The following is a 21734-nucleotide window of genomic DNA, read 5'->3' on the forward strand; positions in this document are numbered from 1 at the left end:
GGTAGTGGGGTGGGGTTGAGATTCCAAGCAAAACCAGCACATTTACTTCTCTTTTTCAAATGGTGGGGCTGTAACTTAAATAATTATCAGTCTTATCAAGGATCAAGAAGCCTGCTAAAAATAAAAAGCTAAATTAATTAATTAATAAATAGAAGAAGAAGAAAAAATGAGTTCTGTAGCTTTTTCTGAAGCTCAGAATCAAATTCCAGCCCTGCAAGAACAAGGTGTCTATATTTTCAATGAATGCTTTAGCAGTCAAGAGCAGAGATAAAATCTGCTGGTAGACCTCTTTATAGTTCCCACTAAGGCTATATCCTAGGTGAACGTCTGTTGTGCAATTGTGAGAAATTAGCATAGAAAGTAGACTTTTTCTCAATTAAATCATATCGTTTCTGTAGCGATCTGAATGTTGCACTGGAATTTTTATCAATATTTCTTGGAATGAGTATGTTGGGAATTATCTTAAAGATTTGAAGTATCATGTTGCATTATTCTAACAAACAGAATTACAGTATTTGGCCTTGAAACTGAAGCCTACTAAATACTGGTGGAAGATGTATCATCGAGATAGGAAAGAAACACACACAAGCACACACTTATGTGCACATATATTTCTTTCCTTGCAGCTACAGAAAAGCAGATACTATTTTACATAATCTGAACATTTTGGTAAATGCTGTTTTTAATAGTTTTGTAGGATACCTGCACTTTGGATACTATAAAATGATATTTAATCTCTAAAATTTCTGTGATTTCTTTAAATGGTTAAATTCAATTATGTATGACTTATATTAATATGTAAACTAAAGAAGCTCTATTTTCTCTAGTATGCACATATTTTAATGTTGCCTTATTGAATCATAAGAGCATTATTGCTATTACATCTTTTTTTTTTTTTTTTTTTTTTTTTGCTATTACATCTTTTACGGTGCACATGAAAACAATAAATATATACTAGATTTCTGTTTAAACAAAGAATTTAGGATTTTGGCTCTTATAAATAAATATGTTCAAAAACTTTTTATCAGAAAGCCTACTTACAAAATATCCATTGATGAAGTAGATAGATTTCTTACTTAACTTCATATTTTATAAATATATTTTTTTTAGTAAACTAATAAATCACTCTGGGTACATCTCTTAAAAACCTGCAGATTGTCTAACTTGCAAGACCTATTCTTGAATTTTTTTAAAAAAGCAATAAAAAACACAAAAAACAACAAAAAAAAGTTTTCTTATTTTTGTTTGTGTGTGTGTGAACACGTGTGTTCATACTACTTTTATTAAATATTTCATGTCTGCACAATTTATGACATACAAAAGGCAAGACTGTCTGGGGTTTGCACTTTTGTGAGTGTGAGACCGTGAAATGATTCTTTCTGACAGATTCTCCAGTACTGGAAAGACATCTTGATGGATACGTAGAGATTTAACTCTAGCACTGAGCAAGTTTCAGTGAATAAAAGATACCATTTTGGTTCTTTGTTAAAAAAGAGTACTATGGAAATTAAATTACCTATAATAAGCTAAATTCTATTAAGCAAAATACTAAATAAACTGTTAAAATTAGTATATATTTGAAATAATTTATGGAATGACTTTTACAATGCTATGAAATTGCCCTACATTTTAATTGCATCTTTTACTTTTTATTTTTTTAATTAAAGTTTATTGGGTTGACAATTGTTAGTAAAGTTACATAGGTTTCAAGTGTACAATTCTGTATTACATCATCCATATACCAGATTGCATTTTTTAAATTAATGAAAATATAGAATCTGTACCTGCTGTAACCTTTATTTAATTTGCATTTCTAATGATAACGTTAGATGAAATGGCCCAACTCATCCCATGCTGAAGAATTTAGAAATTAAAAATATAGGGTAGATCAACATAAAACTCTCAATACGTATATTATTGCCATTTCTGGTAATGTGCTCTTAATTTTGTACTGAATGTATCTCAACAACTTTGAAAAATGACAAGTAATATAGAAAAAAAAAGTGTCTCCTAACAAAAATTTTATTAGAAAACATGTTTTATAATTATATATTATACCATTACTGATTTTCCATAAGGGAGCAATTACTCATCTCTGTCTATGTGTATGTGTGTAACAATAATTCTTTTTAGGTCTTATCTATATAAGGTAACAGAGTTCTCCAAATCACATTACATTTCTTAGGAAACATATACCTCCCCACAAACATGAAGCCAGAGGAAAATCTGTAGAAGTCACATAATTTACAGAGAAATAAAAAGTTTGAAAGTCCTGTTAGTTTATTAGCTTTGACATTGGTAAGTTCAAGATTAGAAACAAAGAATTACACTTTTAGGGCTTTATTAATCACAAAATACCCTCTATAATCATATCACTACCAGCATCTTACAAGCTAGAAACTTTAGCATTATAGTTGGTTCCTTCTATCTCCTGAATTCTGCCAAGAGATCAGTAGAGTCCATTAATTCTACCATTAATTTTACCTAGCCCACAGCAAACTTCATAAGTTCAGATCTCTCTAGATTTCTTCATGCTATCATTGTTTTTATTTGTACCCAAATATTTTGACCCTGTGTTATTGAAATAGCATCCATCCTATTGAAAACACATCCGTCCTCAACACAACTTCTCTGCTGCTCTCTGCAGATGATGATCCATATTTCAGTAAGACAGTTGCTTCAAGAAAAAAGGTCAAGCTCACTGCCATGGCCTATAGGATAATTAAACCAATCTAGTCCCTGTTTCAATCTCTTCTCCCTACTCTTTCTCTCCACATTAATATCAGCCACCAGGAACTTCCCCTTAGCTAATTACTATTGATCTTTCAGGTCTTAGGTTAGTTTAGAGGTGATTTCCTCTAGGAAATCCCTGACGCCCTCACCTCTGCCAAAGGTGCACCATCCACCTGTGTTCTCTAGTTCTTATTGTAGCAGTTATTACACTGTGCTAGTCCCTGTTCAGTTTAACAGTATTCCCCTTTATGAAAGCAATGGCATTAAAAACGCATTCACAATTAGAGCCCCTCACACATTGTGGACACACAATTGGCAGTTACTAAACAGTAATCTATCGCAATTATTTCATTTCCAATACAAGCTTTTAAGGGTAGTCTGAGACATCTACATGAAATAAATCCAATATTAAAAAAATAAAACAAAGAATCATACACACACATATATACACAAAAAAGAATTATATATATATATGTATATGTATATGTATATATATATATATATACATATATATGTGTGTGTGTGCACTGTAATCAGTTATTGAACATTTATTGATCATCTGCTATGTGACAGGCTCTTTTCTCTGTACTTGGGATACTGCGTTGAATCTGACAGTGTTGTTTATCCTTGGAATTTATAATTTAGTTCTTTAGAATTTGATTGGTGGGGGAGTTGAAGATGAGTTTTGTATCTGGACTTTAAATCATCTGTTTGTTAGTTTCCTGCCCAGTTATGGAGACTTTTTGTTGAGAGGCTAGGTGGAAGAAGGGTCTGATGTTTCTAAAATGAGAGAGGATATGGATAAGATTTTTATAATTCCCTGGCCTATGTTTCTAGAAGGTTTTTGTAGTGAACTCCTAGTATACTGAATCTCTAACCTCGATCATTCCTGATCTTACATTACGTATTGACAAAGAATTTGGTCCTTCAGTTACCTAAATTGCATTCCTTAGAATTTTGTGCTCCTAGGTCAATCCTACTGTCGTTCACACAATTATTCAGGATATCACAGGCTTTGTTTATTAGAATTTCAATTTTCTGTCTTATCACAAAATTATTTAGAAATAAAAAGTATGGGTACACATTCATAAAAATGATGCTTCTCAAGGGAAAGAAAAGAAAGTTGGTGTATTCTTATATTTTTGTCCTACAAAGTTTGGGAAATAAACAAAGTAAATAAATTTAACTATACAATTCATATCTTAACTGCTAAGTGGAAATGTCAAGACATAACTGTCGCAAATTGTCAGCCTGCTAGAGAGATGCAGCTCCCAAGTTTCATTTGGCTTCCATTTGGATGACCATCAGTTTATAAAAAACATGCCTAGATTTAAAAGTCTAGAGAGTTTAAATTTAACAATGTCTATTTTCATCATCCCTTGAAAAATCAGATCTTGCAACATTAAGATCAATTTCCTATATGGCAACCATCAGGTACAACATAATCTCTTTTGGTGGGGTATTTTTTCACAAGTTTGCCTCAATCACCATGAATTCACAATTGTATTATACCCAGTCTATTTAACGTATTTATATCATCACATCGTATGTTCAATGATTAATTGTAATTACTGACATTATTTTATATTATGGTGACATTTTATAAAATTAATCTTTCTTGAAGAATAAATTTAATGCAAAAGAAGTAATACTAACAATTATATCTTAATGCAATTAGTCTGAAATTGACGTATGCATCAAAATCCCTGAAGTACTTAACATGTAGATTTTCTGGTATATTCTCAGAAAGAGAGATTAAGTGGGTATGAATACATCCCTGGAAATCAGCCCCCTTTATTTAAGCCCCCTTAAGCAATTAGGTTGGTGTAAAAGTAATTGAGGTTTTAAAGGTTAAAAATAGTTGCAAAGATTGCAATTACATTTACTCCAACCTAATAATACATTGGATGAGATTTCTAGACTTTGTGGAATAATGATAATAGCAAGAAGGTTTTCAAAATCACCTAAAAATATTGAAATATAAGAGATACTAAAGAAGTTACGTATCTGATTGCTTTTTCCTAGTTATGTGCATATAGTAAATTGAACAGATGACAAAGCATTTATGGCTTAATAACATTATGATAAACCGTTGCAAAGGAATTTATTTGTATAAAGTTAACTGATTCATGGACTGAGCTCAGTTTGTAACTAAAACAAGGAAAACTAAAATTATAATGCAAGTGATTTTGAATCACTTGTTCAAGGTGTCAGTTTCAGTAATTGGATGCAATGGCTTAAATAATTTGGAGAGTGAGTCTTTATAATAGAATGCAATTTCTTTCCTTAGTAAATATGACTTTTGGTGAGTCAGATATAAATTAGTGGGAAATTAGAGAAATTGCTTCTGGGATGAGACTCTTTAAGCATACTTATTTCCTAAGTATCACTACATTAACCTGCAATTGTTGAATTGTTGTCCTACATCTCTGTATACCTGGGTCTCATTTCAACCTCACAGTAATGAATCCTTCACATCTTTGTTTTTGTTGAATCTCCTGTTTAAAGGCTCTCACTATTTTTTTTCTTGTTCCTGGCTTGTTATCTCCTTTGGGTGGCTACGTCCCCCATTAGTTTATCGAATAATAAGTTTTATGTAAGCTAACTATCATTATTTATCATCTGTACACAAAATATGGACAATTTCTGCCCTCACATTTGGTTGGTTGATGGGTTAGGTATAGAAGCCGAAGTTGGAAATCCATTTTACTTCTGAACTGTGAAGGCAAATTTTCAGTTTCTGATGTTTCTGTTGTGAAGTTCCATAAATGCTGCTGTAATTATTGATCTTCTGTATGTCCCTTTTATTTTCTCTGAACTTGTGTACTGGCTTTGTTTCCATAGTTCTAAAATTGCACAGCAGTGTGACTTTAGCATATTTTTTCCCAGGTTGTGTTGTGTATTAAGTGAACTCTTTCAGTTTGCAAAGTCAACACACATCAATTTTTAAAAGTTTTCTTGAATTATTTCAATAATGATCTCTTTTCTCAATATCATTTCTGTTTTCTAGAACTGCTCACAGAGACATGTTGGATCTTCTGGAAAATATTTCTGACTTTATTCTTTTTTTCCTCCCATTTTCCAATTATTATCTTTTCAGTCAATGTTTAGTTAAATATTCTTCTTTATTTATACTTCTTCAGTTTGCTTTATTTTGTTATTTATATTACATATTTGTATTTTCTGAGATCACACCAACAGACGGCTGCCATGCTTAGCATCTAGGCCCTTAACTGCTTAGAAATGAAGCTTTACCTTTGTAATTTTGCACTGCAATGGGAGAGAGGTGATTTCTTTCCTACATAATGTTAGAAAGAGCACCTAGAGGATTGATTTGCTTTATTTTCTTCTTGTTTTATTTTAGTGATACTCTATTAAGCTCTTACTAATTTGACTCAAAATTCTTAACAATTAAAGGATTCTAAGGTGTAAATCACTGAGTTTTTAACTCTTTACTCTGGATTTAGAATTCATCATTCTCTAGTCTGCAACTCATTTTTAAAAAATCTTTTGTTTGCCTTATCCTTATGGGCTTGATATTTAAAAATTTGTTCCATGCACTTAAGTAGGTGTTTCAAAAGGAAGCAAAATATAGGTGTTTTTATTTTTACCCAGACTTCCCTATTTTATGCTTGAATTTCTGTAAGCCAAAATTTAAAACAAAATATTCTGGGATGTATGTATTATGGGGGTTTTGATTGCCTATAATCTGTCATTCACTTCCAATACTTCTCGAAGTTTTGTGAACGTGTGGTTATAAGAATGATACCACAAAAATATTTAAATTAATTGCAGCTATATTAAAGTGTCACTAAGAGACTCAATGGAAATTCAGATTCATTTTCACTGCATTTATACTCCTCAATATGAATGTGATCAATCACTACATATATATGTATATATATGCATATATATATATATATATATAGAGAGAGAGAGAGAGAGAGAGAGAGAGAGATTTGAAAATTTTATGCATGTTTATTTTAAATTTTTGTTGCAATTATTTTATGTAAAACCAATATCCAAAATTGTAATTTGTCAACATAAAAATCATAGGATTAATTATAGCTCCATAAAGGCAATCATCTCTGAATTTGTATTAATTTGCTTTTGTTTAAATATAAAGTTATTTCACTGCCTAATTCAAGATTTTTTAGATAAAAAATAGGTGTCTCAATCCAATCAACATACTTTTCCCCTGTAAAGTAATGTGTCCTCTGGTTTGAATACGTGTTGCATTTCAATTACTGTTCAAACACTACAATGGTTGGATTTGAATTTAAAGAGGACTGGATTACTCTCCAAGTATTTAAAGTTTGAAGGTTTTGTTTATTTATTTTTGTTCATCTGTTTGTTTGCTTTTTAGCTCAATGGGTTTTAGTATCCTAAGGGAATTAAATGGCTTTTGAGAGTGATTTTTATATCGACATGCTTCAAAGCGTTTGTAGGTTTCAAGCGACCATTCTAAAGATATTTTGTTCAAATAATTTGTTTTATTCTCAGATAAGTCACCCAGTAATACTTTGCTTTGCAATTTATAGCTGCTGTAGTCAAGGTTAATTAATTAGAAATAGTAAAACTTAGATTAACATTTGGACATGATTCACAATTCATTTGCTTGAATATAGCTAAGATGCCCAGTAAATTTATTTTTTTTAAATGCCACAGTAGAGAAAAGCAGATTTTAAAAAAAAAAACTTTTGCATTGCACTAAGCAAGCTAAATAAATAAATAAATAAATAAATAAATAAATAAATAAATAAACAATGTGTTGTTTTTTTTAATCTAGTTTCCCACCAGCCAAAATGTTTCAAGTTTTGTTTACTTGCAGTTATTTCTGGATGTTGCTATCAAGGAATTTTTTTACGTATGACTTTATTTTAGAAAGTTACTATATATATATATGTATACATATATGTGTGTGTATATATAAACATATATATATAATATAGTATAACTGAAAAGTATATATAATACATAATATAATATGATCTTTTCTACTTATATATATAAGTATATATATATATAATGTAATATAACATGTTCAAATAGGTATAGTATTTTATATTGAAAAGTAACACACACAATCCCTAAAGTACTTTGAAATATACTTCAAATAGCGTTGGAGAATAAGATAAATACATGGTAGGAATCTAAGAGAATCAATGAGCTGCATTTGGCATGTCAACACAGTTTAGAAATTCTTAATTTTGTTAAAGGTGAGCCATAAAGGACTTTATTTACAAAATGCAAATACATAAAGTCATATTGCTTATGTATAACCAAAAAAATGAAAGCGGGGACATGCTTTCTGAGTTTTTGCTGGTAGGAAAAAAATCAAAATACAGAATGCTTCCTGAAAACGTGTTATAAAATAAAGCTTTTGTTTTTGTATGATAAACAGGAAATCAAGTTACAAAACGTAATCCATGTTCTTTTGGGTCAAAAAACAAAATCAATATTCCAGTAAGGGGTCAGCAAACATTTTCCGTAATGGCCAGATAGTAAATATTTTAGGCTTGCAGGGTCATTTGATTTCTGGCATTCAACTGTGCCACAATAGTGTAAAAGCAGCCATCGAAAACATGTGTGCAGAAATGAGTGTGGCTACATTCCAATAAAACTTTAATTATAGTCACTAAATTTTGAATTTTATGCAATTTTCACATCACAATGACTTTTTTTTTATTTTTGAGATTTTTCATACATTTAGAAACGTTAAAACCATTTTTAGCTGATGTCCCATACTAACAGAGGCGGCGGGCTGAATATTGTCCCGGGGTTCTGATCTCCCGACATGCACTCTATCTAGTAGCATGGAAACTAGTTGCTTCATTCTGAGTTGAGGGAATGCAGTGCTCATGAACACTGCACAAAGGTTAGCTCACTAGAGTTGCCCAATAAATATTTGCTAAGTAAATTCCTGATTTAAATAATTCACTTCTCAAGTTCTATTTCTTCAATAGGCTTTATTTAGAGGAAAATATGATATTAAAGTATACAGATACCTAATATGTATTCTATTTTCAGATATTTCTGTTAGAAAGTTTAAATATTAAACTATTTACCTTTCTAGAATTGAAGCTTTTATTTTTAGTATAGATTTACATTTCCTTTTCCAGTGATGAAAGTTTATTTTATTGCTGACTAATTAACCTGCAAAAAAGAACTTGAAAAATTATTCTCTCTCTTTCTCTCATTCTCTAATGGTATAGATGTCTGGAAATTTGTTTGATAGAATTTAAAAGCTGTTAAGGTCACACTACCTTGAGAAAACACATAGTTAGAAAGGAAAGACAGAAAAGTGAGTCAGTACCACTTTGTTTTTTAAATCATGTGCTGGATCAAAGAGAAAAGAAAGTATCTGGAAAACTGGAATCTTGAGTAAAAATTGCTTCTGAGAAATGGAGAAAATGAACAAAACTTACATCAGTGTTTAAGGCTTGAATGTGTAAATACTGGAGTTTAAAACTCACAAAAGAGTGAGGGCACTAATACACTCTAGATTTCTACTTGGGATATCAGAAAAGTCACTATTATGGAAATAAAGATAAAGTAGGTAAATGTTGCCATGCCATCATTAAAACCAAAGTCTGGTTTTGACTATGTTAATAATTTAAGGTGAGCTCTCCTAGCTTTTTAGCTCCCTTCCCAGAAGCAAATCCAAATCCTATCAGAGAGAAAAACATGACATTATCCACAGCTTCAAATTATCTCTACTCTTTCTGTACACAGTAGAATATATATTATTGTAAAATCAAATAAAATAATCAGACATGCTGACAGAAAATTTGACATGACTGTAAACCAAGAAAAAACAATAAAATAGAGGAACAGATGAAGATAGAATAGACTAGAACAAAATATTGTAGTTTTCAGAGTACAGATTTTAAAATAATTGTGGTCAGTAAGATATTAAAATAAGATTTAATTTTTCAGGAGATAATTGAAAAATATTTTTTTAAAAAACTAAATAAAATGTCCTTATCTGGCCAATACAATGGAAACTATGAACTCACAATATTTGTTTAATAATAGGTCAACGCAAATTAAAAGAGGTATAAAAATATTCCACAGATAAGCATAGAGATTAAAACAGATAATAACTACATAGGCATTATACACATATTACAGATGACATAGAACCCAAAGTTTTAACATGTGCATTATTGAGCGCTATAAGACGATATAAGAGAGAATGGGATAAAATAATATATATAATGTTAATGACTGAGAATCTTCAATATTGAAAATTGACATCACTGCACATTTTCAAGAAGCCCATGAATGTCTCATTGTAATAAAACACATCTAAATAAAATAGATATGGTTTCAAACCACAAAACACAAGAATCTTCCCTCAATAAACATGGAGAAGTGACTCAATTCTAGGTTTAGATATTAATTAACATTTTATGACTAGTAAAGTTATATACATATATATGTGTATATATATAACATATATGAATGCCTATACATATGTAACATATAATATATAACATAGATAGATAGATAGATAGATAGATAGATAGATAGATAGATAGATAGATAGATGTAGATATATGTGTTTCCTATGGTTAAAACCAGAAAATTAGATAGTGTGGCTTCCTTTCCTTTGTATTGGGCAAGAGACTATTTTTCTGCATCTAGATACATATTCATTAAAAGATTTCTGAGAAAAGTAGATGCCGAAAATGGAATGGTGACTTAGTTAACCTTTCCATAACTTTCAGTGGATAGGGCCTGTATTGGGTCACTTAAGTGGACCGTAACGGAAATGCCGACATGGTCAGTAAGATAGCAGAAAGGGAAAACATAATCAAAGCTAAAAGTTGAACTACATGTCTTTCTAATATGAAGTGTAATATTCATCTAGCAGATAGAAATTGCACCATTAACATCCAACAATTATTTTGAGTGTCCTTTACATATAGTCTTCAATAATTTTCATAGAATTTCTCTGAAAGGCATATGTATGTTACCATATGTCATTATCATACAATCGTGCATTGCAGGTTGCAGATTTGCCTGTAAGAAATTATGTTTTCTCCTTTGTAGTTCATGGTAAAGCTATACAATTTTAATATATTTTGATATCTCATAAAATCCATATTTCCTCTTCCTGTCATTAGTAATTCTTATTAATACGTAAATCTTTGTAACATTTTTGTATCTTTCCATGGGAAAGAACAATTGTTCTGGTTTTACATTGGCAGGAACAAAGAATAAGAATAAAATTACTTATTCTATATCAGTTGAAAGTCAAAAGTGGACGTGAAAAGAATGAAATTCATAACCCTAACTTGTCAGGTTTTTACACTTGAGACTCTTAGGGATGGAATCATTAATTCAGGATTGCCACTTTCAATTTCTGTTGCCATAAGGAGGACATAAGATTATACTCTTCCATAAAGCAATTTACATAATGATTCAAATAACGGTTTCCAGGCTAAATTTGGGGGCACCCAGATAATCAGGAAAAAAGTTTTAAAGGGATTAAGTAGGTGCCTGAATAGCTAAATTGCTGATGACTTCAGAAAATTAAAAATTATAATAGGAAACCAACATCTTACCCTGTCTAGACCTCCCACTTCCAGTCAAGTTTTAAAACACACACTAACTTCAAGAAGGAAATGGCCTTTCTAATGCTGCATCATGTTAAAAGTGATATGAAGTTTTAAAGGTCATTTACCTAAATTACTTAGTGTAAAAATGAACTACTCATTTAGAACTTCGATAAATTCTAACAACACAGTAGGTCCCATATGTATAAATTGAAAGTATCTGATAAGGAAAGAAAAGTGAAGCTCTCAGACATTTTTCTGATATTCCAACAATTCCTTTAATGAATATTAGTATATGTTTAATCATTATTTGAAATACCATTTTTAATGTTAGATATTTGGGGTACTACTCTAATCCCAAGACATAGATATGATTTGTTATGTTGTAGCAATATATTAAGGTATCAAAATATGTATTTTTATTCTTAGGGCCACACTAGTTATAAAAAAATAATTAAACAAAATACAAATCTGAAACACAATTTTGCAGTATGATTTCTTAAGACAACCTGGCAAACAATAAAATTCAATGATATCACTAATGGAATAAAATGTGTGCTTAAAATATTCTATTCCAGTAACATGATGAGTTCAGTATTAATTATCTATGTCTTAGAACTCATATATGAAGATAATTATCCTCCTTCAAATCCTAAAGTTAGAATAGACTGCATATAATGCCTCCTGAAAATCATTGTGTATGCATATGATAATGTATGCCTTTAATTGAAATTCAACATGTGAGAATTTATGAAAAATATTCAGAGATGCATCTTCATTAGTGTCTGTGCTTTTAAGATGATAATTGCTTGGTTGTGCTGTTCATAATTTAATAATATGGATTTTGACATTTTCTTCTTCTAAAATCCATTGAAAAACTGAGATAATTTTTTGATATACATCAAACTATGAATAAATATATGTCTTAGAGTTAAAAGTTTTGTTATGAACATCCATTATAACTGCTTCAATAGGAAATTTCCCCTTGACATCAGAGAGAGAGTCTGGTATAAACTAAAAACTTGTGTTAGGGAAATTTACACAATTTGAAAAAAAATAATAATAATCAGTTCTGAGCTATGACATTTTAAAATATATTTACCTTAGAAAACTAGACAAAGAAAAGCAAATTGTGTCTAAACTAAGCAGAAGGAAAAATTAAAAATCAGAGCATGAATTGATGGAATTGGAAAAGGAAAACAATTTTTATAATCCATGAAACAAAAGTTGGTTCCTTGACACAAAATGAGTAAAATTGATTAAAAAAAATAATAAAAATAAACTCTAGCCAGACTAACCAAGATAAATAGAGAAGACAAAATTTGCCAATTTCAGAAAAGAAAAATATGTATAATTACTGATCCCATAATGAATGAAAGTACAATAAAGGAATAATATGAAAAACTGTACATGCAAAATTGATAACTTACATGACATAAAACAATTTCTTAAAATACACAACCTACCAAAATTTATGCAGGCAGAAGTAAGTTATCTCAGTAGACCTACAGGTATTAAATAAATTGAATCAATAATTTATAATCTTCCAAACAGATTGCTTAGATGGTTTCTCTGGTGAACCCTACAGAATATTGAAAGAAAAAAATTATAACAACTCTATACAATTTCTTCCTGAAAATACAAGCCAAGGGAATTCTTATTAACTCTTTCTTTGAAGGCAGTCTATGCATTTACATAGTTGATGTGAAAATTTATGACCATTAAAAACATTCTCGTGACTGTTTATAGAACTTCATTCATAATTACAAAGAATGGGAGGCTACCAAGAAGTCCTCCAATAGGTGAATGGATAAACACACTATGGCATATACTTGCAATGGAATATTATTCAACAATTAAAAAGAAGAACTATCATGGAACAAAAAGGCATGGGTGACCTTAAATGCATATTGCTAAGTGAAAAAAAATCAGTTTAAAAGCTTACATACTGCATTATTTCAGCTACCTAATGTTCTGGAAAAGGCACTCTAAAGATCGTTTAAAGATCTCTGGTTACCAGGGACTTAGGGGGACTGGATAAATAAGTGACCAACAAGGGGTTTTATAGGAAATGAGAATATTCTATATGATATGAAATTATTGGACACATTACATTATTCATTTGTCAAACTCACAGGACTATACAACACAAAGACTGAAAGTCTATGCAAGTTTAAAAAAAAATCATTGATGAGGCTGTGGAGAAAAAGGAACCGTCATACACTGTTGGTGGGAATGCAGACTGGTACAGGTGCTATGGAAGGCAGTGTGGAGGTTCCTCAAAAAATTACAAATAGAATTACCATATGACCCAGCAATCCCTCTCCTGGGTATCTACCCAAAGAATTTGAAATCATTTATACATAAAGACACGTGTGCTCCAATGTTCATTGCAGCTTTGTTTACGGTGGCCAAGACATGGAAACAACCAAAATGTCCTTCTATAGATGAATGGATAAAGAAATTGTGGTATATATACACAATGGAATACTATTCGGCGTTAAGTAAAGATGATATAGGAACATTGGTGACAACATGGATGGATCTTGAGAGTGTAATGCTAAGCGAAATAAGTCAGACAGAAAAAGCAGAGAACCCTATGATTTCACTGATGTGTGGTATATAAACCAAAAACAACAAAAGAACAAGACAAACAAATGAGAAACAAAAACTCATGGACACAGACAATAGTTTAATGGTTACCAGAGGGTAAGGGGCGTGGGGGGGGGTGGAGATGAGGGTAAGGGGGATCAAATATATGGTGATGGAAGGAGAACTGACTCTGGGTGGTGAACACACAATGCGATTTATAGATGATATAATACAGAATTGTACACCTGAAATTATGCAATTTCATTAACAATTGTCACCCCAATAAATTAAAAAAAAAGAAAAGAAAAGAAAAGAAAAGAAAAGAAAAGAAAAGAAAAGAAAAGAAAAGAAAAGAAAAGAAAAGAAAAGAAAAGAAAAGAAAAGAGAGAAGAGAACCTGCGTCCTTGATGGCATTATGACTGATGGAACTGTGGCTAGAGCCCTCCCCATACTTTTAGACCTTCAGAAACGTGTAATAACAAATTTCCTTATGATTTTAAGCCAGAATCAACTGGAATTTTTCTTACTTGCAAAGTATTCTTTCACAAAAAAGATTTAAAAAAAAATAAAAACTAAAAAAGCAATAAAAACAGAAAGCATAACCTAAGAACAAAGATCTATTATATATAAATATAAACTACACTAGTGTATGAAATAAGAGGAATCACAAAGCAAAACCCACTATCCACTATATTAAAATACCTAACCAAAGTGACACACATATTATAAAAAAATAAAAGCACCTTGCCACAAAAAAAAAAAAAAAAAAAAAAATTATTTAAGAAGTCAGGAAATCCCAGATGAAATGCAGACTGTGAAAAAAGAATCAAAGTGTATTATAAATGTAATGAAACATCCTTAATCAACTGAGTGAGTGAAAAGGCAATCACCTAAAAAAACTTTAAAAATGGTTGGCCCTATAGGTCAAAAATCAAGATTGCACATAAGCATTGTATTCTAGTTAATGTTGTCCCATGGGAGTGTGGGTTAACAGTTCTCATACTCTTGTACATACACTCTGGAGTTGAACAATAATGTTAATGGATGTCTAATGGTAGAAGCCAGGTTTTTAGATATTGGAGGTTTACACATAAACAAGGGAAAAGTGGAGAATGGTCCATGTGTTAATGGGCAAGAGTTGGAGACAGTATGTACTCATGTTTAGCTTACCTCAATATAGGTGATTGGAAATGGATATAATTATGTGTATATGAATAGATTAGTATGTATGCATATATTTCCTTGCTCTGTCAGTTATGAAGTCCTTAAAGCAAAAACGTTCCTGTTATAATAAGCACATCTAGTGCTCAGATTTTGGTGTTTGATACCATTCTCCAATAAGGGAGAATCAACCAACCATGGGAAAGGTTGATTTTAAAACTGGAATGGGAAATATGCAAGATGCGTTGGAGTACCTCATAGTGTCAGAAAGCAAAGAAGTGGTAAAAAAACAACTATCAGGTGAAGAAACATACAAGGGAGTATGTCAAAGTGGCAGAAGAGCCAAATGAAAGTATCCTTAAAGGTCAAAGGTGGAATAATTTAAGCAAGACAATGAATAAAGAATTATTGGATTATAACCCAGAGCATAAAATAAACATCCGTTAGTCCATGCTGACATAAAAAATGATTAAATCAGTAAATAAGGGCGGCAAGTATACTGTGCAGAATAATTGTGAATTATGTAGAGACCTACTCGAAATACAGGAGAGAATTCGATCTCAGTCCTTCAGTGTGTTCTGAACACAGTGACTTCCTTTCAAAGAGTACAGTACAGAAAAAAGGAAAATAACATATACTACCCAGGAAAGCTAATGTTATTTCATTTGGATATATCAATATACGAAGTAAGTACAAAGCAGGAAATATTTTACAGAAGACAGGATAAGATGTACAATCATGAATTTGAAAACTCAGAGACACAATGTCTTTGTCTTTGTGAGTGTTTGCTTTGTACCCAGTGACTGACATAGTACTTATATAATTGACTTAAATAAGTTTGTGTTCAATAATTAAACAATAATTATTCAAAGTCATTAAAAAAAGTGTCTCAGAACATGCAGGATAGCTTAAATAATTGGGAATACCCAAAGACTCTCTACAATCATAAAAAAAGAAGCTGATGGCTTAGAAGAGGAACTGAGAAATGGAAAAATCAGATTGTATGCATATTATATAAAAATTGAAAGTACAGGTAACCCTCTATAACACTGTTGTTAGGTTCCTTAAAAAATGTCGTGTAATGTGAATCTGTGTTATATGAACAAAGAACTAATACAAAAAGGGTGTTCGGTTCCAAAAATTAAAAAGAAAAAACACAACATACAATTATATTTTTATAATTAAGAGAAATATCTTTATCAAAGCAATTTTCATCAAAGTATAATGTATTAATATGTGTTAAATGATGTTTTCTTTGTCATCACTACTAAGCTCTTATTACATTTTGTGTTGTTCGGGGATTTCCCTAATTTCAAATGAGTTCTCTTTTGCTGTTAAAAGTTCTTACAGCATTCCATGTTCGGGGATTTCTCTAATTCTCAAACCATGTTAGAGTGAAACCGTGTTCTAGGGTGTCACGTTGTAAGAGGGTTTCCCCCAATTCTCAAACAGTGTTAGAGTGAAACCGTGTTATAGAAATACTGTGTTCTGCGGGGGGTGCCTGTATTAATTTAAAAAAAAACTTTAGTCAGATTTCTTTGAGTGGCTTCCCAATGAGGTCTTTACCTTTGAACTTCTGCGTGCATTTTTATGTTGTCTAATTTGAACAAATATCCTACTAAGTCAGCTTAGCAAGAATCCCCCTCTGGATATCCGATCATATTTCACCTTCTCCACCCTTTGGATCTAGGTGTCAAAATCTAGGTGTTAAAAACAAATTTACATCAAACTTGAAGGTATGCCAAAAAAAAAAAAAACCCAAAAAAGAAAAAAAAATCAAGTAATTGTTCTAGAACAGTGTTCTCAAAAAAATGATCATTAACATCTGAATTTGAGTCATCTAGAATAGCCATCTAAAAGAAAGATTTCTGAACTTCACACTAGTCAACTGATTCAGAATAGCTGTGGGCAATTCTTTGGTACCTAGGTTAAGAAACTCTTTTTTCAAGGGCCAACAAATGCTAACCTAAAAAAAAAAAACAATCCACCAATTCCACAACTAATACTGTTACACAGAGATAGCCTTGAAATAGGACTTTTTTGTTGTTGTTAAAAATAGTATGCTTGACTATAATGATTAAATTCAGCTTCTTTTCCACATTTTCTGTATAAGTGAAAATATAAATGGCAGTTCCCCATGAGCCTGATAAAATGATCTCTCCTTCTTTTTGATACTTCTTTGCTCTTTTTGTCTCTCCTTTTAGTTCTATGTTAACTATCTAGTCATACTTACATGCACTAATAATAGAAATTGAAGCATTTAGGTTTTGAAGCAGTAGCTGTAATTATATTACTTTTCCTATAAATAGCATAGGAATTGATGCTTTTATAATGAAAATGAACCCAAGTGATTGAATATTTATGAATTGGAATCTTTTTAGAAAAGAATATGACAGCATCAAAAACATGCAATTACCAGAAATACCTACAGTGATTAAAATGTTAATTAATGACAGTTTCTTTTATTAGAATAAACAAAATTATACTATGCATAAGAAAAATGAAATTCTCCTATAATTTTTAAAACTCAAATTTATTCAATCATTGGAGGAAATTTACTTTCAAATCAAATAATCCATGGGAGTGAAATAATTTGTTTTAATTCCCTGCACGATTAAGTGACTTAAAACTCACCATCTAATGCTCATGTATCAAGCCTACCTAAAACACACAAATATGAAATATTTAAAGCTCCTGAAAAGTTGACTTTGGTATTCTTCAACATTATAACCAAACACTTTGGGATAATTCAACAGCAACATTCAATACCAATACTAAATTTACTCTAAGAATTTGCATGAAAATCAATTTTCTAGGCTAGAAAATATTTTTGAATATTTAAAAAATATTCATTAATAATGAATTTGATATGTTAATTCAATATAATTCTTTATTTATTTGCATTGTTCCTTGAATAATGTTTTTGTTTTTTCTTTCCCTTTACATTTATTCAATCACAATTGAAGGTTTTAATCTTACTTTCAAACACTGTAGAGTTCTTTAATTTATATCAAAAATGAGGAGTTTTGAGAGTTGAGAGTAGAGGTTTCATCATTTTAATATTCTATTATATGAGTGTTTTTCTTAAGGATAGAATGTTTTTGGTACAGTGAGGCTTTATTTTAACCCTGTGAACCCAAACTGGTACAAATTATTCATGGTTCAATAATAACCATACACTTAATGAGGTGCTTATTTATTTAGTAGAAGATAATTATTGGTATTTTTCTTCTGGAATCTCTTCTTAATACAACATAATTACATCATGGATAGAGAATCATCATATATATGTCTCTATATCACTGTACCTCATACTGAAATGTCATATTCTGATACTCATATAATAAGCCTATTTCAAACTCTGACATGTTCTCACTTCTCTTCTTTTCCAGTTTATATTCCAGAGTCAATCAGAAATATTAATTCCTGACATACATCTTCAAACTCTTTACTTCCACCTAAAGCCCCACCTGATATTCCACCTATTGTCCTTACCTCATCCCCTCTCCTCTCTTCTTTTTATTCACTGGACTGAAGCAATAATGGTCTTGTTGCTGTTGTTCAAATAAACCAAAAACTTTTACAAATAATGTATATGGCCTTCATCTTCCTTCTGTATTGAAACGTTTTTCCTGTTTGATCCACCCATCTCCATCAGATCTCTGATCACATGTCACTTTTAAATGTGAGGCCTCTGTGGTGATACTATTAAAAAATAATACTTCCACACTGCCTTCCATAGCGGCTGTACCAAACTGCAATCCACCAACAGTGTACAAGGGTTCCCTTTTCTCTGCATCCTCACTTGTGGTCCAGACAATTAAATACACACGTAGGAAGTCTTAATTATTGCTCTAGGGTCAAAGGAATCAAATTTGAGATATTTAGCAATTGTTATGCCTTAATATGAAAGTGAAACTCCTGATAGTTTAGTAATCGCTTAAAAGTCATCATGTCTAGTAAAAATACGTTACTACAGTCTGTTGCACACATAGTGGGAATTATGCTACCATTTCTGTAACCTTCCCAGCTATGACCAAAGAGGTCAGATTTACTGACAGAACACAAAATTTTACATAGCTGGGACTTGAAATTGTATCCATCTGATTTCAAATTCTGTGCTCTATCAACTACGCTGGTTCTTTTCAACTTTTAAACAATAGATTGTTTATTCATTCATTCATTCATTCATTTATTCATTTATCTGAAAAAAATCTTGAAAGAAACCCAAGTAAGTAGAAGAAAGCTCATTGCTCCTTTTGGAGTACCTCAGTAGAATCCCTTTGTTCCTCTGAAGCAAGCTATAACCACTCTGTGTGCTATGCTTCCCTTGTAAGAGCTCAGCTTCCTAAAAGATTCAAACCAAAAACATTCTCTTAGAAACTGAAAACTGTTATGTAAATATAAATTAAAATTAAAATACTGTAATTACTTTAGGATAAACACAGATATGATATTAATTGAAACAATGACTTGATCTCCAATGAGCTAAATAAATTTTGGGTACAGCACAGATGGAATCAGCTAGACAATTGCCTCACTACTCCCAGCCCTGCATACTGATACTTTCCAGAAAGGCATTTTCTGAAATCCACTGTAAGGAGCGTTACTGCTGAATAATCCCCAGCAGTGGTGTGCTTGAGCCTGTCCACTGCTCACAAGTGACATTGTGCACATTTCTTGTCAGCTCTGCATTCAGAGGCATCATGTTGTCAGGGAGAAATCACACCGTCATGCAATTTCTATAAGCCGGCACTTTTTCCCCCCAAAGACCCAGTAAATATTTTTTTGGGACACCACTGAACTCTAGTATTTTCTAAGGAAAAAAAAAAAAAGTGTTTGAACAGCAGTAGCATAAAGTGGTTGGAAATATTATGTTATTTTATCTTGCTTTAGAATATCTCACTTTAAAAACACCTCTTTGACATGTGAAAGAAACCTTGATTGTTGGAAATTGTAATTGCACACAAGTTTGTAACAATGGACTGACTGGATTCAGAATATATTCATATAAATCTAAAAGTTTTGGGTTCTAAGAGCATACTATACTTTATGAAATAATGTAAAAACAATGTTATATTTCATTTTCACTAACTTTTCAATATGATTGATGTAGACTATTAATGTGTTAATTTTACAGAATGAATTCATATTTAAATATGACAGGCTTGCTAAGAAAGTGAAATGATATCAAGGCAACTTAAATGAATGCCTGAAATAAAACTAAGCGGTTTGAATTATTGGTCTGCAGAATGTTTGATTTTTTTTTTTAAGAACCTTACCATTGTTTAGCTGCTCAAATATCAAGACCAAAAAATAAAACAACTTAAAGAGCAATTGGTAAAAATAGGTATAAGTTTGTGATTATGAATCATGGAACATAAACCTGTGTATTAAACCCTCATTTTCTTTTATTTCAATGTGAACCATTTAAATTTTAAACTACATAACTTTCAGCAATACAATGAATTAAAACTGTGTATTTAAATTTTTATTTCAATAAATCTTGTGGAAATATATTAGCCAAGATTTAGTGGGCAGGGTGAGAATTTAACATAATTATTATTTTATTGACTTCACTCAACTTAGTAAAATGCCAATAAATTTTTATTTTCAACAAACTCTAACAAGTTTAAGGTATGGATGGGGGAAAAGAACATTTAGTCTTCAGTTTCACAGACATGGATGAATCAAAACATACTGGATTTAAATTTCAATAACTCAAGTCCCTAGATTCACTTTGATCATGACTCATGATTTAAAATTTTCCTGAATTCAGTTGTTGATATGGAAAAAGAAAAACAAAAGATATCATTAATTTCTAATGTTACAGATCTAAATACAAATTCTATTAATTTTAGTCACCAATTAGCTATAATTCTGAATCCTAAAAATAACACTGCTCTATTTCAGAGTCATTCATTTATTCATTTATTGATTCATGTAGCCAAGAGATTTTGACAGGATCCCACAATAGCCATAGGTCATATGTCATAATCCATAGGTCATAGGTCACATTTCAGCTATGGTCATAACACGTTTCAACTATCATTATAAGAAATTACCTTTGATTTGATACCTGGATTACAATTTTAACTGTGTAATGAGGCATGTGCTTAAACTGAAATTATACTATTTAGATTGGTTGAACACCAGCAGAATAAATTGGAATTATAGGGGGAAAAGAATCAGGAAATTTGAGTACTAAGAATTATAAACATTTCACTCTAATCCTGAATACAGAGCATGTTAATATATCAATTATCTATTCATTTGATTTAACTGCTGAATTATATTAGACTATACCTATGTAAAGTCTTTTCACAATAAAAAATACTTTAGTATTAAGAAATCCATTATTATGTATAAATGCATATTGAGAAGCTTTTAATTACAACTAAATATAAAACTGTTCAATTACACAATTCAAAGTATTCTAATGGTATCTTAAAGATAGAAACCCTGTATAAAACTTAGCAGTTAGTTATTATCTGAGTTTTAATGTACAGCTTCAGATACACTATATGTGCTTTCTAGTAGCCCCATTGTATTTTGTTACTGAATACCAAAGCCACTTTTAATTAAAAGGGCAGGTCTTACATACCTGGTACTGTTTAGAAAGGTTCAAAATCATAGTTTTTAAGAAGAAATTATATCACAATTTTCATTGAAGATAAATATTTT

Source organism: Rhinolophus hipposideros (genome assembly GCF_964194185.1).
Source record: "Rhinolophus hipposideros genome assembly, chromosome: 16".
Lineage (NCBI taxonomy): Eukaryota > Metazoa > Chordata > Mammalia > Chiroptera > Rhinolophidae > Rhinolophus > Rhinolophus hipposideros.